Source organism: Scaptodrosophila lebanonensis, unplaced genomic scaffold (assembly GCF_003285725.1).
Source record: "Scaptodrosophila lebanonensis strain 11010-0011.00,11010-0021.00 unplaced genomic scaffold, SlebRS2 tig00000001-arrow-pilon, whole genome shotgun sequence".
NCBI lineage: Eukaryota > Metazoa > Arthropoda > Insecta > Diptera > Drosophilidae > Scaptodrosophila > Scaptodrosophila lebanonensis.
Genome location: NW_022060529.1, coordinates 3,285,599 through 3,302,483, shown reverse-complemented (window position 1 = coordinate 3,302,483; position 16,885 = coordinate 3,285,599). Strand labels below are relative to the sequence as shown.

The following is a 16,885-nucleotide window of genomic DNA, read 5'->3' as shown; positions in this document are numbered from 1 at the left end:
ATTTAATCGGACGGAATTCGGAAATTATGACTACAGTTACTAAACATTATGCACACTTTAGGTTTTTTCAAATCCCAAAACAATCGTTATGAAACACCCCGAATAAAAGAACTTGGGTAAACTAAAGTGGAACTTGTGTGGGAAGATCACGTAAGCTCAGCCTGTTAATGACTTCAGTAATTTGAGAACTCGATACTGGAAGTCAGATAAGTTTGGAAACATAGTTTTATAATTTCTTTCAATAAATCAGTAGAATTATATACCACACATCATTAAAAAGATGAAATGTAAGTCGGTAAAGCTGAGCCAGCCCGACCCTTTTCTTAATAAACCAAAAATTATAAGGCTTTACATGAAATGCAATAAACTTCTGCCGCGTATAGATAAGTCTTTGGTGTTCATACGGAAAGATAGAGAGACAGACGGGCACGGACATGTCTATATTGATTCGCTAATGTAGTATGTATGTGAATTGTGTATTCAATTATTTTATTTTAAAAGTTGATTTGTATTATTTTTATAAGATACTATATATAAATGTTTCAACAAAAAGATTCGGCTTAACACTTCACGTGAAGACTAACGACTGACTCATTAACCTGTGAGCTAGGACTACCAGCTCCGCTGTATTTCTCCTGTATCTGTAACATGCCTCCTTCTGCCCGTTTCATACATTTCACGTTTGAATGCAAACCTTCGGGTGCAGGTTAAAAAAGAATGCTAACAGGTTTCCTATCAGTCAAATTATGTACAAGTATATTCTTTAATTCTTTGTTTTTAATTTGTACCTTCAAAACATGCAGGACCTTTAGAGTCCACAAAAAAGTACCTTCAGACCAACTTATTTATTAATAAATTAGAATTGCACATTATTTCATAATAAATAATGGAATTCTATGAAAAATATGTTTATTGAATTTCTCGCACTCCACAAACTTCATTTACTGCTCGCATATATTTTTGAGAATTTCGTGCGAATAACATTTACCAGATGGCTTAACGGTGCTCAATTCAACTTGGATCGGAGCTGTATAGCTACTTAAGTCTAGGGTAAACGTACGCAGCTGAAATAATTTGGCAAACTTTGGGCATGCCTCGGCCCTTGAAGTTGTTGCTGTTGGGCGAGTTGCGTGCCACAAGACTCTCAAGTTTTGCCCGAAAACGCGTCTCATTTACAGCAACTTTATTTGCTACGCAAGGGCCAAGTAACACCTACACCAACGTGAAAGTAACACCACCAACAACTTCAGGCAGGTGCTTCCTCCAACGCTCCGATGCCGTGCCAAGCTGTACTGAGTGATGGTAGTGCTGGCCCCTCTCTACTCTCTCCTCCCCCTTTACAGCGCCCCTACCACTTAATGTCGCACGACTTTGGGGGTCGCATTCAAATGGAAATGTTAATGACGCACATTTCAGCTTTCATTTTCATTACCCAGACTTAATAAACTTTAATGTTGGTTGCTCTGTAGCTCTAATAACAATTGATTTGCTTATAATTAGGTAGGGAGGCAAAAGGGCGGAGTGATTTGAATTTGAATTTTGTTGGCAGGCTAACCTCCAGAATGTTATTGCATGCGACTAAATAAATTAATATTAAGAAGTCAGCCGCATAGTATTTTACATTCACTTGTTACTCAAAATCCTTAGTTACCAATTCAATGCGAAGCCAAAAGGAAATGGCCTGACAGCTGTCAAAATATTACAAACAAAGATAAATAAAATATGTTCAAAAGGCAACGATGAAGGTTGCCATAATTTGCATAACTTTTGAGCTGATACAAAATTTTCATTTTAGGTCTCCAAGTAAACAAATTCCCAGCGACTTCCAAGTGGCGCGTGCAGATAGAAAATTATCAGCACCCGCCCACTGTAGTGCGCTTAAATTATACAATAAATACATATGTATGTATAGTAAACATTTATATAAGCATTAAGGCTTTAATAATTGCGAAATGCGATTTGCCATTGCTCTCCACTGCAACAACGACTGCTCTTATCGGCCAAGCAGAAAAAGTGAATTTCCTGAATCATCTGTGACTGCGAAATGGCCATGAAAAAAATAAAAAACATTGTACAAGTATATACCCGCACTTATGTATATACACATATACATTATTTTGTCACACACTCTGATAAACTGAAACAAAGAAAACGCGCTAAATAATGCATAAAATGTGTCAGAGCCATCTGAATGAAATACTAAATGGGTCACCATTTACAGGCCTTGCCCAAGGCGTCGGCGGCTTTTAAAAAAAGGCATCTTTAATTACAGCGCGCGGCTTTTGTTGTTAGCCGTTAGTTGTCGGCGGTTGTTGCTGTTATGGTGGTGGTGGCTGTGGCGGTTGTTGTGTTGACTTTTAGATATAATTCTAAACGCGCCCGGAGTTTTTCTTTATTTACCTAGCTATTAAAATAAACCGAGCACAAAAACTAGACAAACTCTATGCTATTAGATATGAGGTAGTGGTGCTAATGAACCGCAAAGAAGGGTGTGTATTTACCCAGGGGATGTGATTAATAATAATAATAATAATAGTAATAATAATAATGGAGCTGGATTCGTTGAACCCGTTGACATTTTCTCTTTCCCCCAGCCCACAAGTTTGTAGCTACATTACTTTGTTATTTTAAAAGTAAATTGTAAGGATATGTCTTTAGCCTTGTCATAATGAATTAATGAAGAAATAAAACAAAATGTTCATTATTAATTGGTTTGGCCAATGGGCTCTTAAGAGGGTCTTATTCTTCTTCTTCTTTTTTGATAGCAAGCACAACCGGCTTTCGATTGTTGCCAACGTTACCGACAATTGGTAACACCAAGGCTACTAGGTCCTTGATAACTTGGTCGCTCTCTTCTCAGAATCTTTCCCTCTAATCGCCCCAGTCTCTCTCTTTCTGATGATGCTAATGTCCATGCTTCAGCATCATAAAGAAATATAAGTTACTTATAGAGGAGGGCAGCAGTCTTATTTGTGAAGACATGTGATTCAGACAACCAGATATTAACATCACTATTCTCGGACTTTGTTCAGTCATGGATGCATCTAGGTTAAGGCATTGTACAACCATTTCCAATTATTTCATCCATACTTTTCATCCATTTACGATAATGGGACTAAAGTACAAAAACTGCTAAATAGCATTTTGCCAAAATAGGTTTTGCGCATATTGGCAGACTGGTAGGAGATGCTGCCTAATGCTCAACATGTTTGGGGCATCAAAACTGTCTGCCAACTTAGCTGAAAGCATAAATCAAGCATTGGCAGCCCACAGATCTATGAAAAGTTGCACGTCCAATGCATAACGACAACACCCAACCCCACTTCTGAGGACAATGCACGGCAGAGCAGCTCCCACATACTATATACATATCTATATCCTTGTGCCAGATTGATTTTTTTTATTGCGCGCATTGTGGTCACAGATTTTCCTCGCGCGCACATCACACACACACACACACACACACACATACTATAGATATTATACACACTTATTGATTTTTCTCTGCCTCGCTTTGTGCGCCACTCAAGTAAGTGAAAAGCAAAAGAAAATGTGTTTTAATTGCATTATGCAGCCCAGTGAAATCACAGACATTTCCACATGCCAGGGCAGGGGAAGATGGCGCGGCGCATAATTTCATTTACTTCTGCCACAGTGGGTTGTACAGGAAGCGCATGTGTGTGTGTGGATGTGTGTGTGCATGTGGGCTGGGTCTGGTTCTGGGTGCAGTTAATAGTTCAAACTTTGTTTTCAATAGCATTGGCATTGGTGCTGCCGGAAAACCTGAAAAAAGGGCCTGAGGTTTTCCTTTTCCGCCCATGTTCGTTCACATTGTTTCCGCCGCATACATTAGTATGGAAAATTAGTTCAAGGATCTGCTTAAATGGCTTCTGTAAAGCATATTAACTTTTCTGAATTGGTTAACACACAATTGTGAACATTTTTTATGCAGCCGTCAACAAACTGATAATAGTTCGCAACGACGCGTCGTTCGAGCACTTAAAAGGAAGAATATGTTTGATATACATATGTATACACTCCTTTTAAGAAAATAGCAGGAAATGAATCTTCTGTGTTTTAGGGAAGAATAAAACCTCTGATTAATGCACTGATCCATTACAAAAGATCAGTTTGCTTCAAAAAAAAAATACTTAAACAAAATTCGCAGTTGAGGCTTAAGAGAATAATTAGCGTTATGGAATTTCAGGTTTTAGGAATACCCGTAAATTATACGGAAAGTAATACTAAGTGCGTTGTCCAAAGAAAATAGTTCCTTTACTTTATGAACAAAATTAATGGAATATTGGTCTTAGTGGTCCATTTCAAATAGTACGCTTCAATTTCCTGCCGCACTTTTTCTGTCTATCAGTGCGCATCCTATTCGTTTATTTGCACTATTTGTATCTAAACTTTCATAAATCACCCCATCATCATCACCGTAAGTAGCAGCAGAAGTAGCAGCAACATTGTCTGCAAAGTTGGCATCATTTATTTGCCACGCTCCAAGATTCGCAAGGTATAATAATTGTATCTCCTTAGCAGCCCGGCGATCAATGAATCACAATAAATTGTCAACTAACCGCAGGAAGGCACGTGCCTGAGCTTAAGGACGCTTATGCATTGCCCCATTTCCCTCCCCCTTTAGGTCTATCAAGCAACCTTATCAGTCGGTCTATTGCAATGCCAGGGCCACAACTGTCGAAACTATTAACCAAAAATAAAATAATGTCAATGAAGTAAATGGCCAGCAGCTATGAAATTCCTGTCACCGCTGGAGCTACTTACTGCAGCAGCTGACAGTTCAATTAACTGGGCCAGCGCCCCCTAACAAGCCCAGGGCCAAAGATTTATGACAATTCCCTCTCTGTTATCGGACGACAGATTCAAAATGCAAACTACTACTTTAAGGATTCCCAGCAGGCAGAATAACAACAGAAGCCACAACACTAACACGCGCATAAAAATGCTAATCATTTGCTCATTAAATACGCATCAGGCGTGAGCAGCTCAGCTAGTTTTGGGCTGCCATGTTAATGGCCAGAACACCAGCTACGAAATGCGCGGCCCAGGCCAAGGCCTAACAGTCAAAACAGGAGTAGAAAGCGGAATGCTAGGCACAGCTGTTGGCTGCAAAAGTTGAGCGAAAATTTGGCAAAAAGAATAAAAGGAAAATTTCTTTGGGTTGGGCAACTGTGAGCAAAATGTGGGCGACTTTTGTGGGTGGTTGGGTGGTTGGCATTTTTTCTCAGTGTGCGGCAATTTCACAACGCCTTGTCCTTGGCTGACTGGCAGAGGCTCAGCTATCGGCGTGTAGACATCTTAACTGTCTGTGAAATATGCCTGGGCTGCCATGCCGGCCTTCCATGCTTGCTACGCCTGTCAGGGCAGCCACTGAGATACGGGCGTACATATCTTTTGCTCACTGCTCTGCTCTGGCCTGGAATGGCGCCTGATGTCAAATCATCTGTTTTAAATCGATTTTCTTTGTTTTTGTTGTTGTTTCTTGTCTGCCCGCCTGGGCTTTGCGTGTGTGTATGCGTTAGTCGTTTTTTTTTTTTCTCCCGCTGCTTGTATCTATAAATTATTGTAGTTGGCAAACGCCCACAAAAAATCAAGCAATATCTGCAGAACGCAAAAAATGGTTTTCAAAAGTAATAATAAAATCGGTCGCCTGCCACTAATTTAATTGACCCCAAAAACAACAGTCGAAAATTGCTTAAGATCTGTAAAACTCAACAGCAATGAAAATAACTAGCCAGTGGCCACTCAAAAAACAACATCGCCGTCGCCGACGTCGACGTCGATACCGACTCTGACGCCTACGGCCCCATAATTTTACTCATTAAATAAATCAAAATTGTTTGCCTCTCTGTCTGACACGTTTTTTTATTTATCCATAAAAGTGAATTTCGTCGAGTCTCTTGATTTAAATAAATACGAGTAATAAATTCATGCAAATTGGCGAAATGGCCCCAAGTTTTAGTCCAAAGAAATGTCATTTGTGGGCCACATTTGGATGGCACTGCAAAATTGACATTGTGTCGAAAACTGAAACTGCAATTTGTGTTAATTAGATGAAAATAAAAACGAAAAGACACCAAAAATTGCCAGTTTTGGTTAACAGCATGTATTAGCTAAATGCTCCATAAACCTAAATATACTACATAGCTGCCTTTCAGTAATGATCACGAATGATTGTTGAGTCCAAAAAACTATGAGCTACATTTAAATGAAAAGATTAATAGACGCGCTGTAATAGTATACTACTTAAAACAAGATATATAATAATAATTAGAAGATGTGAGGAACTTTACAACAATTTGGAATAAGCTAATTGCATATGTAAACAATATTTTGATAAACAACTGCAACAACTCCAAGTCAGCAGACATATGTATGTAGCTACCGACTCTTTGGGAAAAACTGCCTAACCATTTAATAGAACCCTCACCTACAAGTAGTTAGGCAGGCACAGCTTAGAGTCAGACTATGCTTAGAAGTTTTCGTTGCCATAAAATGTGATTCGCATGTACTTACAAAATTCGTCTGGAATAATTAGGCCTTGACTTAAATCTAGCCTCTGGCGCAAGCAACCAAGAATATTCATTTCTTCCATTATACTTTTTACAGTCAAAACAAGCCATTGAACAAATATCAACTTGAACTTCCAAATTAAAAGCGTTTAATTATACTTATGAATAGTAGGATTCCCAAGTATTGAGATGCGGTGCCAAGTTTCTGCACAGACTGCTCTCTGACATATTTATCAGATCCATAAGGCCCACTGAGTAGTTAAAAATCTGGCAAATCATACTTAGACTGTGTAAACATTGCGTTGGCCACTGGGCCGGTACGTGCGGCCACTCAAAAAAAAAAAAAACAACTAAATAAACTTACTCATGGAAGCTGCTGCTGAGCATAACACACGCCTCTACGTGCCCAGTTGATGTCTAAAGATGAATGTACATACATATGCCTATCTGATAAGCACACGCATTCCAGCAGACAAACAGACCGACAGACAGATGGATAGATTCACAAAAATAACTTAGTTAACTATTGTGAGCAACAAGCCACAAACACGCCAAATTTTGTATGCTTTGCTTATGTAACGACACAAAAATTAAAAACAAAAAATGAAACCATATTGCATGCTTTGGAGTGCGAGCATGCAAACAATTCGAAGGGCAACTTTGGGTTAAGTGAGCAGCTGAGTAACAGTGGCAGCAGCAAGCGGAAGTCAGTCCAGAAGAGTCTTGTTTTGACTACTTACCTGACTGATAAGCGCAAAAGAACACGCAAGTGTGTTACGTACACACACACTATAACAGCACACATACATAAATGTGTATATAATGTACATATGTATATGTGAGAATTTACATGCTTCGGCTTATTTTGGTTAAACATTTCGCTTGCAATTAAGAAAAAGTGCGTTGAATATCGTTGCTATCGGCAAAGCAGGTAAAATTTATGGCGTGGTTTAAAATGTTAAAGTGAAGGTCGACAGTGACAATTAACAGTTATACATAATGCGGAGGTACAGTAAAAGCCACATGAAAACGACTAGTTTAGGAAGGAAGTTGCTTTACAGTGAAACAAAAGTATTATTGCAGAAATCAAGCATTTCTTTATTTATAAGATGGTTGCTTTATAGCAGAAAAAAAAATGAAATAGACATTCCAATTTCTTGTGGATATGTGATATATAATAACGGACCTTTTTGATTTCAAAAATACTTTCATGGCTAAATATGCAAGAAAATTCAGTTTAATTTTGTACTATAATGCAATTCAAAGTTTTATACAACGTTTAAAACTATGTATATGCAACTAGAAACATTTTAAGTAGGTAGAATTGTTGAAGCGCTAGTTATTTTTGAAAGACTAGGCCCCTTTTTCATTTTTAGCTCTATTAAATTTTGATCTGCATTCATGCCCTAAAGAACTCAATTTTTATGAATTATTGTACATAATAAGAAAAATATCTTAACTTCAGTTTCTAAAGCACAATTTGCAGCCAAAAGTTCTTCATCATTGCTTTTCATTCTTATATTCTTACAAATTGTAGTATATCCAGGTTCAAGATAAGAAGTTTATAGAATACTTTAATAGTAAAGGAGTAGAAAATAACCAGCCTGGACTGATTTTATTGTTTTTGGTATGGAACTGTCAAATCTCTGTTACCCAAACATTTAAAATCAACATCCAACTTAGAGACTACTAATATACAAATAGTAGTACTTATATAAAATTGTACTACTTATATACAAGTAGTAAATATTTATAATTTGTCAACTGCAAAACAAGTGAGTACCAAAATACTACAAGTTGCTTTATTTGGAATATAGACCCCGACTTCTGTCACTATGCAGTCCATATGCTACTTTGTTTATCCAGGCAAATGGTGCTGCTGCTCATTGTAAAACGACATTATCAAATCGAGGATACTGACCTTTTTAATTTTTTTTGTTATAGTTTCCCCTTAGTCGGCGGCTGCTGCGACTCCATGTACACATATGTATATGTATGTGTATGCATATGTATGTGTGCCTGTGCCTTTTGGAATTTGTTTACTTTTTGCCAAATTGCTACGCTGTTGTTGTATGTATATGTTGTTGCCTTTTAGTTTTTCGTCAAGTTTCTCTCGACTGGGTGTAGGTTTTGTTGCCAAAGGACACGAAAATATTTTACGCTCTCTCTCTCTCTCTCTCAGCGGTTCCCGCTCTGTTACACACACACGCGCAAGCTCAGCAAATTGATTTTCACTTTTGGCGATTGTCAAAAAAACACAACGCAGGAATTTTCACTTGTGCCACTTTTTTGCTCGTTGTTTTGTTTTACTTGTGTTATAGCTTTTTGTTATTGTAGTTGTTGTTGGGTAGGCTGCTGCTGCTGCTGCGGCTGCAACGAACTGGTTTGCTTTTGCCACACAAATTCTTCTCAGCCAAAAGATCCAAACAGCCAAAAAGGCAGTGTGGCCGGCTCTGGCTACAGATTCCTACTACGCTTTTTTCTTCGTTTACTTGTTTTACGCCTTTTCTACTGCCTTTTCGGCAGCAACCGGGAGATGCTGTTGGACCACAAAACGCACTCGCATTCGCACACACACACGCACTCACACGCAAACAACAAAAATTCTTTCGCCGTTTGCCTTTGCTTTGATTTTGGTTTGCTTCTCGTTGTTGTTGTTAATATCGCTGCTGCAAAGGCGAACCGGTTTTTGCACTTCACTGCTCTTGTTGTTGTTATTATTGGTTGATGTGCTGCTGCAGTACTTGGCGAGGAAGAATGCGACAAACAAAAAGCGTGAATTTTAATTTAATTAAATAAAACTTTTAGACGTTTACTGTGCTATGCACCGTTATGCTATTGCATTTCACACACAAACTTCTTTTCTTTAGCTATTGCCTGCTCTCTCGCACACTATGAAGCGCGACACATTACAGTTCGACCGCACTCGCCGACGTTCAAAACTCAATTCAACGTGCGAGTGTGAAATATAGTCAGCTGGAGCGCTAAACAGCTACAAACCAGTACGAGCTCTCTCTTTTTCTCTCTCTCCTTTAGTTTCATTTTCTGGTCTGCTCTCTTGCACGATAAAACAGAGCTTGAAGGTAATGCATTCAAGGTACGGCTTTTTGGTTGGTCTGCGCAGTACGTCACAGCTTGTAGAAATTCCAAAATACAACTATAATGGACCACTACAATAAGCGAATTTTTTACCATTATTTTTCTTGCTACGCCATAATAAGTTTTTAAAAATTAGTTTTTATTATTACATTAGAAAATATAACGAAATCGGAAAACCTTAGAGTAACTAAACCAAGTCATTGGAGAAATATTTTATTTATTAACAACTGATTTGAAAACAAATAGAGTGGTGACAAAGCGAATATTTTGTCAAAGCCCAAATTGAGTGAAAACATATGCCCTGCCAAAACTGACGTCACATCGATTTCAGCGATCTCTTGTGCCAATAACGCACCTGCGCAATACATTATCACACTCTCTGCTCTTACACTCGCTGCTCTATTCTCTCACCAAGGCGAACATGACGAAGATGAATTCGCTCCTACAGTGGGGAAATTTTTTGCCGGTTGGGGAATTTGTAAGACGTTACTTTGTTTTGAAAAATAATCAATTGTAGATGCCCGGAATTTATTTAAACATGTATAATCATATATATATATTATATAAAAAGTTGAGATATTTTTAAATAATTTCACACATTGTATTAATATTATTCCGTAATATCAATTGCTTGCGGTCATCAAACTATCTCTATCATCCAGCCCCGAATTACCCCCGTTCCGCTCTTGGCCAACGACAAACAATGACGCCGCCTTGGCCATGCCGCAATATCTTGGCTGATGCCGCCTAACGCTAACGACAAGTTCTGGGTCACTTGGACTTGGCCCATTGGGTCGGCCAACACGTTTTTGCCTTTTTTCTATAGGGTTTTCCGTTGTTGACGCTGTTGCTGTTGTTGTTGTTGTTTTAGCACTTTTGGCGCTTGGCGATTTGAACGATTTTTCATTTTTCCACAAAGTTTTTCTTGGCCCCAGATTCGTGGACATTCCTGGGCGCTGGCGATGGTGCTGTTGACTGAATGTAGACGAAGAAAGAGTTGGGGTCTGTTGAGCGGTTTTTATTTGTATTGTTTAGAGGGCAGCCCATTGAATACTTTCCTGGCCAAGCGGTTTTAACACAATAGGCCATGTTGTTGCTGTTTCTTTCTTTGTTGGCCGCATTTAGCAGCAATTTCTTAAGGCGCCATTTTGTTGTGGTTGTTTTTTTTTTTGCTACCTGCCAATTTCTGTTGGAGTTTTCTTTTCCTTCCTATCGCTTCTAGCAAACATTTGTGGTTGCAATTAGGCGCTTAATTTTGTGTAAGATTTTAAGTGTATCAAAATTTTGTAAATTTTTATTTGCCATTCAACAATAGGGAAATGAAAGAACGGCTCTACATCAGCTCTCTGATGGGTCGGAAGTAATACCCGTTGGCCAACGGCCAATAATAGACATTTTTATAGCCTGTACCCAAAGGGTGAATGTGCGAATGTATGTAAGATACAGAAGGAGGCGTGGCAGACCCCACAAAGTGTATATATTATTGATCAGGATGACAAGCCGAGTCGATATAGCCATGTCCGTCTGTCAGTCCGTCTGTCAGTCCGTCCGTCCGTCTGTATGAACGCAAGGATCTGAGGAAGTACAAGAGCAAGAATAACCAAACTCGGTATCCAGATTCTCCCAAGTCCGAGAAAGGACGAGTTTGTGTTTTTTTTCTGATGCACCCCCCATAATTCCCGTGTTTCTTGGATTTTGTAATCAAACATATTTTGACACATAAAGTGATTATGTGTCTGTGTGCCAAGTTTCAACATGATAGGTTAATTATGAAGAAAGTTATAGCCATTAACATAATCTCTGCCAATGCTCTGCCAGCAGGGGTTGCTGCTTTGACTTATTTTTTTACGGCATACAAGCACGCATAAACACGATTCTGATGTAAATGTATGCTGTTGAAAATTGTACATAAGCAATTATGTCTGTATGCATGTGTTAAATATTTTATATTTAATTAAACTAATTAATTATATTTTTTTTATTTTATTTTTATTTTTGTGGGGCAGTACAGGGTATTTAAGAGTTGAGCTCGCTCGACTTTAGCATTCCTTTCTTGTTAATACTTTGGAGTAAAGGCAGTGTTATCTAAGTGGAACAAAATTATTTCTTAATAATTATCTGTTTCACTAAAAGTATGCATTACAGTGGAGCTAATGCTTATTTCAAAATTCAAGAAATATTTGTTTCTAATGGACACATTTTTTTTCTGGGATATACAAAAAATAGTACAAACATTTTTAATGATTATACTTTTAGATTCGCTCTACCTGTTACATACTTTGCACAAACATAATATACCCTTTTAACCCTACAGGGTATACACATTTCGAAAATAGATTTTTGACGGATTTTTGGTTTGAGAACTTCGCGGACCAATTTGTTTAACATTAAATTTGAAATCCTTGGCAATGAATAGCCTGTAAATACCAACAATTTATACCTTACCATCCCCCCACCTCCCCCAACCCAAAACTACACAAAATGGCGGCCGCCATTCAGTTCACGCAGGTTCGCTGACCAGCGAGGCCTGGCAATAATCAGAGCTGGTGGCGCCTGATTAGAGGCAGTGGAAAATGCATCGTATCGACTCACATCAACGGCTTTGATTTCCATGGAAATCAATTCGCTCACACGCAGATACGCACGCACACACATTTATGTTGGTCAAGCAATTTCCGTTTCCGGCTTAGTACAAATTTGGCAAATGCGATTTTGTGATAACGACAACAACGAGCAAAAGCAAGAGCGTGCGGTGTGTGGTATGTGAACAGTTCAAAAGCCATCACTTCCACACTTGCACCATGTGGCAAGTGGTTGTATTGTCGTCATTGTTGTTGCCGCCGCCGCCGCTGCTGCTGCTGCTGCTGTTCAACAAGCTGTAAGCTAATCATGCTGGCCAAGATTAACTGAAAATGTACAAATAAACGCGGTTAACAGTTTACTCGGAAACCGTAAGACGGGACGACGGACAGCTCTAGTCGCCTGTAAAGAAGCTGTCGCGATCTCCAAAACTGTTTAAATTAGCAAGAGATCGCGACGGGTCGGTCAACGTTTGCTTCAAACAAATGCTGCTGGCATTGTTTGTTGTTCCAAGGAAAACGCGTCTGTTTACAGTTGTTGTAAGTTAGCTACTTGTTGTTATTGTTGTTGTTGTTGTTGCTGTTGTTTTTTGTTGCTGGGAGAGGCATGTGTTATCGGCTTATGAAATCAGCCACGTGAGGCAAGATCAAAACAATGGGCAGCAACGTGGAAAATGTGTAACATTTACCATTCACCTCTAGAACTATATAGTATGTACTTGTATATTCATGAAACATCGAGCTTCCTCAACCAAATTGTCGCCCACCTTGACTGTCCTTTTCAACAAGACTAACCGAATTTTTTAAAAATGCAGATCACATTGTTACATCTTTTCTCTTGCTTATCTTTTCAGCATGCTTATTCAATCTAGACTGTTGATATATACAAAGTATTAGCTTATTACTTCTTGATTACAGCGACATTTATTTATATTGAAATTTGTTTTACTTGTATGTTTAAGAAGCATTCTAATTTACCTGCCACTAAGAATTTTCACATTTCAATTTCGTTCAATAGCTATCGCTATACCTCGCTAGACGTGCTAATAAAGGTGTTTGAGATTAAATTTCTTTATTTTCAAAATTTATTTCCTTACGCCCATTGTTGCCGCAACGTGGCAACAGCGTGAGGCAACACGAAGCGGCTGGCACGCTTAACGGCCGTTGTGTGTACTTGTATATCTAACTGACAATATGTTTCTGAACGATTTTATCGTCTACACGAGCTAATCTTGACTGACTGCCTTAACTGACAGACGCTGTTGCCTAAAGCTTTGTCTTCCATGAGAAATTCGGCGGTTTCAACAAATATTATGATCTAAGCTGGAAAAGTTTTGCCCGCCCCCCCCCCCCCCCCCCTTAATACACATATAAAATAAAGTATATAACGACTTTCAAAACGCACACGACCAGGGATGGGTTTCTTTAAATAATTATGTGTTGCTCGAAGATATTAATTATAGAATCCATTGATATAAAAAATGGCATTCCTAAATATCCTTACACACGATATAGAGAACACTTTATCAAATCCGGCCAGGAGGCTCCATTCGAACTGCAGCAAGGATTGGGCGCATAAGTTAAGCATCGATTGTGTGTCCACAACTGGTCCTTGTATATTTTCTTGTTTTTGAGTCTGGAAAGTTTCAGGCTTGGTATTTGTTTAGAGTATAGTATTATACATTTATTGTGGATGAATTTAAGTATTTTCAGTAAGAATGAATGTGTCGTCGACTTAATAGTTTCTTCCAGAATTTTGAGAATATCTCGAAACAGAAACAGTCGACAGTATGCTCAAAAGGGTTCAGAGACTATTAGTTTAGGACATGTACAGAGATTTTTGCCTTGATTTTTCTATCATTAGAAAAGGAGAGTTCCTTAAAACCACTACAATTGGCCAGAAAATATGATGAAACAGGAGTGAATTTCGTTTGTTAACACATTGGTTGATTGAAGAAAGTTAGCACGGAGCTCTAGGGAAGCCATGCTATTCTCTCTATATCTGCAGTTGTGATGCAATGTATTATAAAAATGCTCATTCACTGATCCCTTAAACTATTAGTTTGTGTTTCAACTGGCCAATTGGTGCAGAAGAGCTGCTGAAGAGTTATATGCAGCACCCGGAGGGGCAGTTTCCACAACCGTACGATCATCTTCATCAAAAGTGTAATAGTTTAAGCTGTCGTTATCCTCAATCTAATAGCCTAACATGCCTTTTGTGTTATCCGTATCAGTTCTGGTAGACTGAGGAGTAATCGACCTAGATCGCCAGCTCTTCGTTGTTCATTTGGGGAACAGCTACAACATCACTTCGGATACCTGAATGGGTACCTTGACAAAACCGTAGCTTAAATTCCCACCTGCGACCTTTATTGGCTCTAAGGACTCCTTGTTCAGCAGTAGGACAATTTGCCGTGTTGGTCCTTTCGCTCCTCCAGCTTAACTACCCGCCAGTTATGTGTAGATATGCTTGAGGGCATGCAGCCCTCAAAACATTGACGATCTTTTCAGGATCACTTGGTGCCGCACGTGGCCTACTTCCAGTCGAGCACCTGGATGGACTTCACCCAACGAGGCCACCGCGGATTTGTAGTAGCCCACTGCGTATTCATCATCTCATACGATAAGTTTAACATTTCCTTGGAACCACCCCGCACCCAGACTTCGACCCACCTCCGCTGGTTGCTAGGTATATGACCATCTTCGTTTCCCCGATCGAGTACTCCGATAAGTATTCTATTCCTCGCAACCTCCGCGAAGGAGCGGCCTGGCACACCAGCACTCAACATTTTTGTACCGCTCTTCTTTTGAAATCGTGGCCTCTTCGCTGGCTAGGTCCTGTCGCTTGGCTTGAAAGCAGGCAGAATAGTTTTCGCCCACCTTAACTTTTCAAGCCATTCTGGTGTGGGAACCAACTGCGCGGCGTCTCTCCACAAAGGCGGTTTTAGACTTTGTTTTCATGTCTGTTTTTTCAGCATCGGAGATGTTCTGCGCCGCCCCGACATTGGACAGCAACCTTGCTGGACAAGTGCCACGTATAGGCGCTGGATGCCCCATGCCTGGAGCGGGTGAGAGCACTCCAGCAGCGCTCCGGACTTCCTGCATCGGCTTTGTCTGGCCTGGTCAGCTCGAGTCTGTTCAAAGTAATGCCGCACTTTTGCCCGCTCATATTGAAAGAGACTGCAAGTGAAAAAGAAAACATTAGGTGTTGCGAGCCCAACGCACATCTTATAATTTGTTATTATTTAGTTAATCTCACTGCCTTACAATCATCTTTGTTTACCTGAAATATATAGAACAACTCTTGGAGCTTGCATCTTCTTTCAAGCATTTAAACAACTTTGTTCATGCTTATATATTTGAGTATCGTGTGAACATCATTAGCTCGTAATAGTATATATCTTAGTTCCCAGCAACGTTTCAAAAGAATATAAAACTTTCAAGCCATGGCTGCCGACAATTTCCACAATTTCCACAATTTTCCATCCCTCCTTGCAATGCAGGTGGGTGGTTGTTGGGTTAGTTGTTTCGGCTACCAGATAGCCAAAATGAGCAGACGAACAACAGCAACATAAATAACAATCAGGTAGCAGCAGGTAAGGCATATCGGGGGCCCAGAAAGCGGGCTCCTCCAACATAAAGTGCAACATGAGGTGCAGCTGCGGGCCAAAAAAAAAAAAAAAAAAGAAATAGAAAGAGAGACGCCAACGTGCAAGTGCCGTGGACGGTTGGTGGCCACCCGCGTAAACAAACAACAACAACTACAACAGCATGTACATACAACAACAACAACAACAATATCAATGCATGTACAACAATATGCAACAACAACATTATCGAACAATGACGACACGACACGCAAAGGCATAAGCAGAGTCTGAGGCTGGGGCTGAGGCTGAGGCAATCCCAAAGCGGTTCGGTTGAGGAAACATTTTGCCAAAGTTTACGATGTGTCGCTGGCATCTGGTGTTTACGGGTCCAGAGGGTTCGGTGAGGTCTGCCGTCTGACCAGTTAGTTGCATGGAGTGGCATGGAGCGTGGGTCAACTTTGCCGCTTCGCAACCCACCAAAATTGTTCGACTCACAGTGAAAGTAGCTGCCAAACTGTAAGACACTGAGGCGCCGCCATCGAATTGGCCGCTGGCACGGCTCACTAACCTCGTGATTTATATTAACCGCATACGAAAACCGGGTACCACAACTCAAATGAATGAGTGAGTGAGTGACTGGCAGACCAACAGACTAGCAGGCTGGCCAACTGAAGGCGACGGTGGGGGGCGTGTCATGCGTTTTAACATAATGAAAACGTTTGCAACGAACACCAAACCGAAACAACAAGAAAACAACTGCAACAGCAACTAAATGTGCGCAGTTGAAAAATTTGCATAAGCTGAAAAATGCATTTGCATTTCTCGTCTACTTGTAGTCTGAAAAATGTAGTCGACTAAGGAAAGTGAAAATTGCATAAATATATCCAGGCATCCAGCACATTTACCAAATGAGCGAAAGTGAATGGCCCGGGAGAGGGGGTGTGTGTGTGTAGAAGAAACCAACAGGAAATTTATCTGCAAAGTGTTTTGCAATTAGCAATGCACATCAAACTGTAGCAAATGCTGATGCCAAAACTAATTGCGAAGCCCAAACGAGTTAATGTTAAATGAAATGTTATTACGA

General features: G+C 39.8%; 1 protein-coding gene across 1 annotated transcript in view; it reads right to left on the bottom strand.

Annotated features, from left to right (window-relative positions):
- The window catches only part of LOC115622184 (SH3 and multiple ankyrin repeat domains protein 1), an 87,440-nt gene extending 78,032 nt beyond the window's left edge, over nt 1-9,408 (bottom strand). The window contains exon 1 of the mRNA XM_030516110.1: nt 8,455-9,408. The gene's annotated coding sequence lies outside the window, so the exon portion shown is untranslated. The remainder of the gene's footprint in view (nt 1-8,454) is intronic.
- Nucleotides 9,409-16,885: the final 7,477 nt, after the last annotated feature.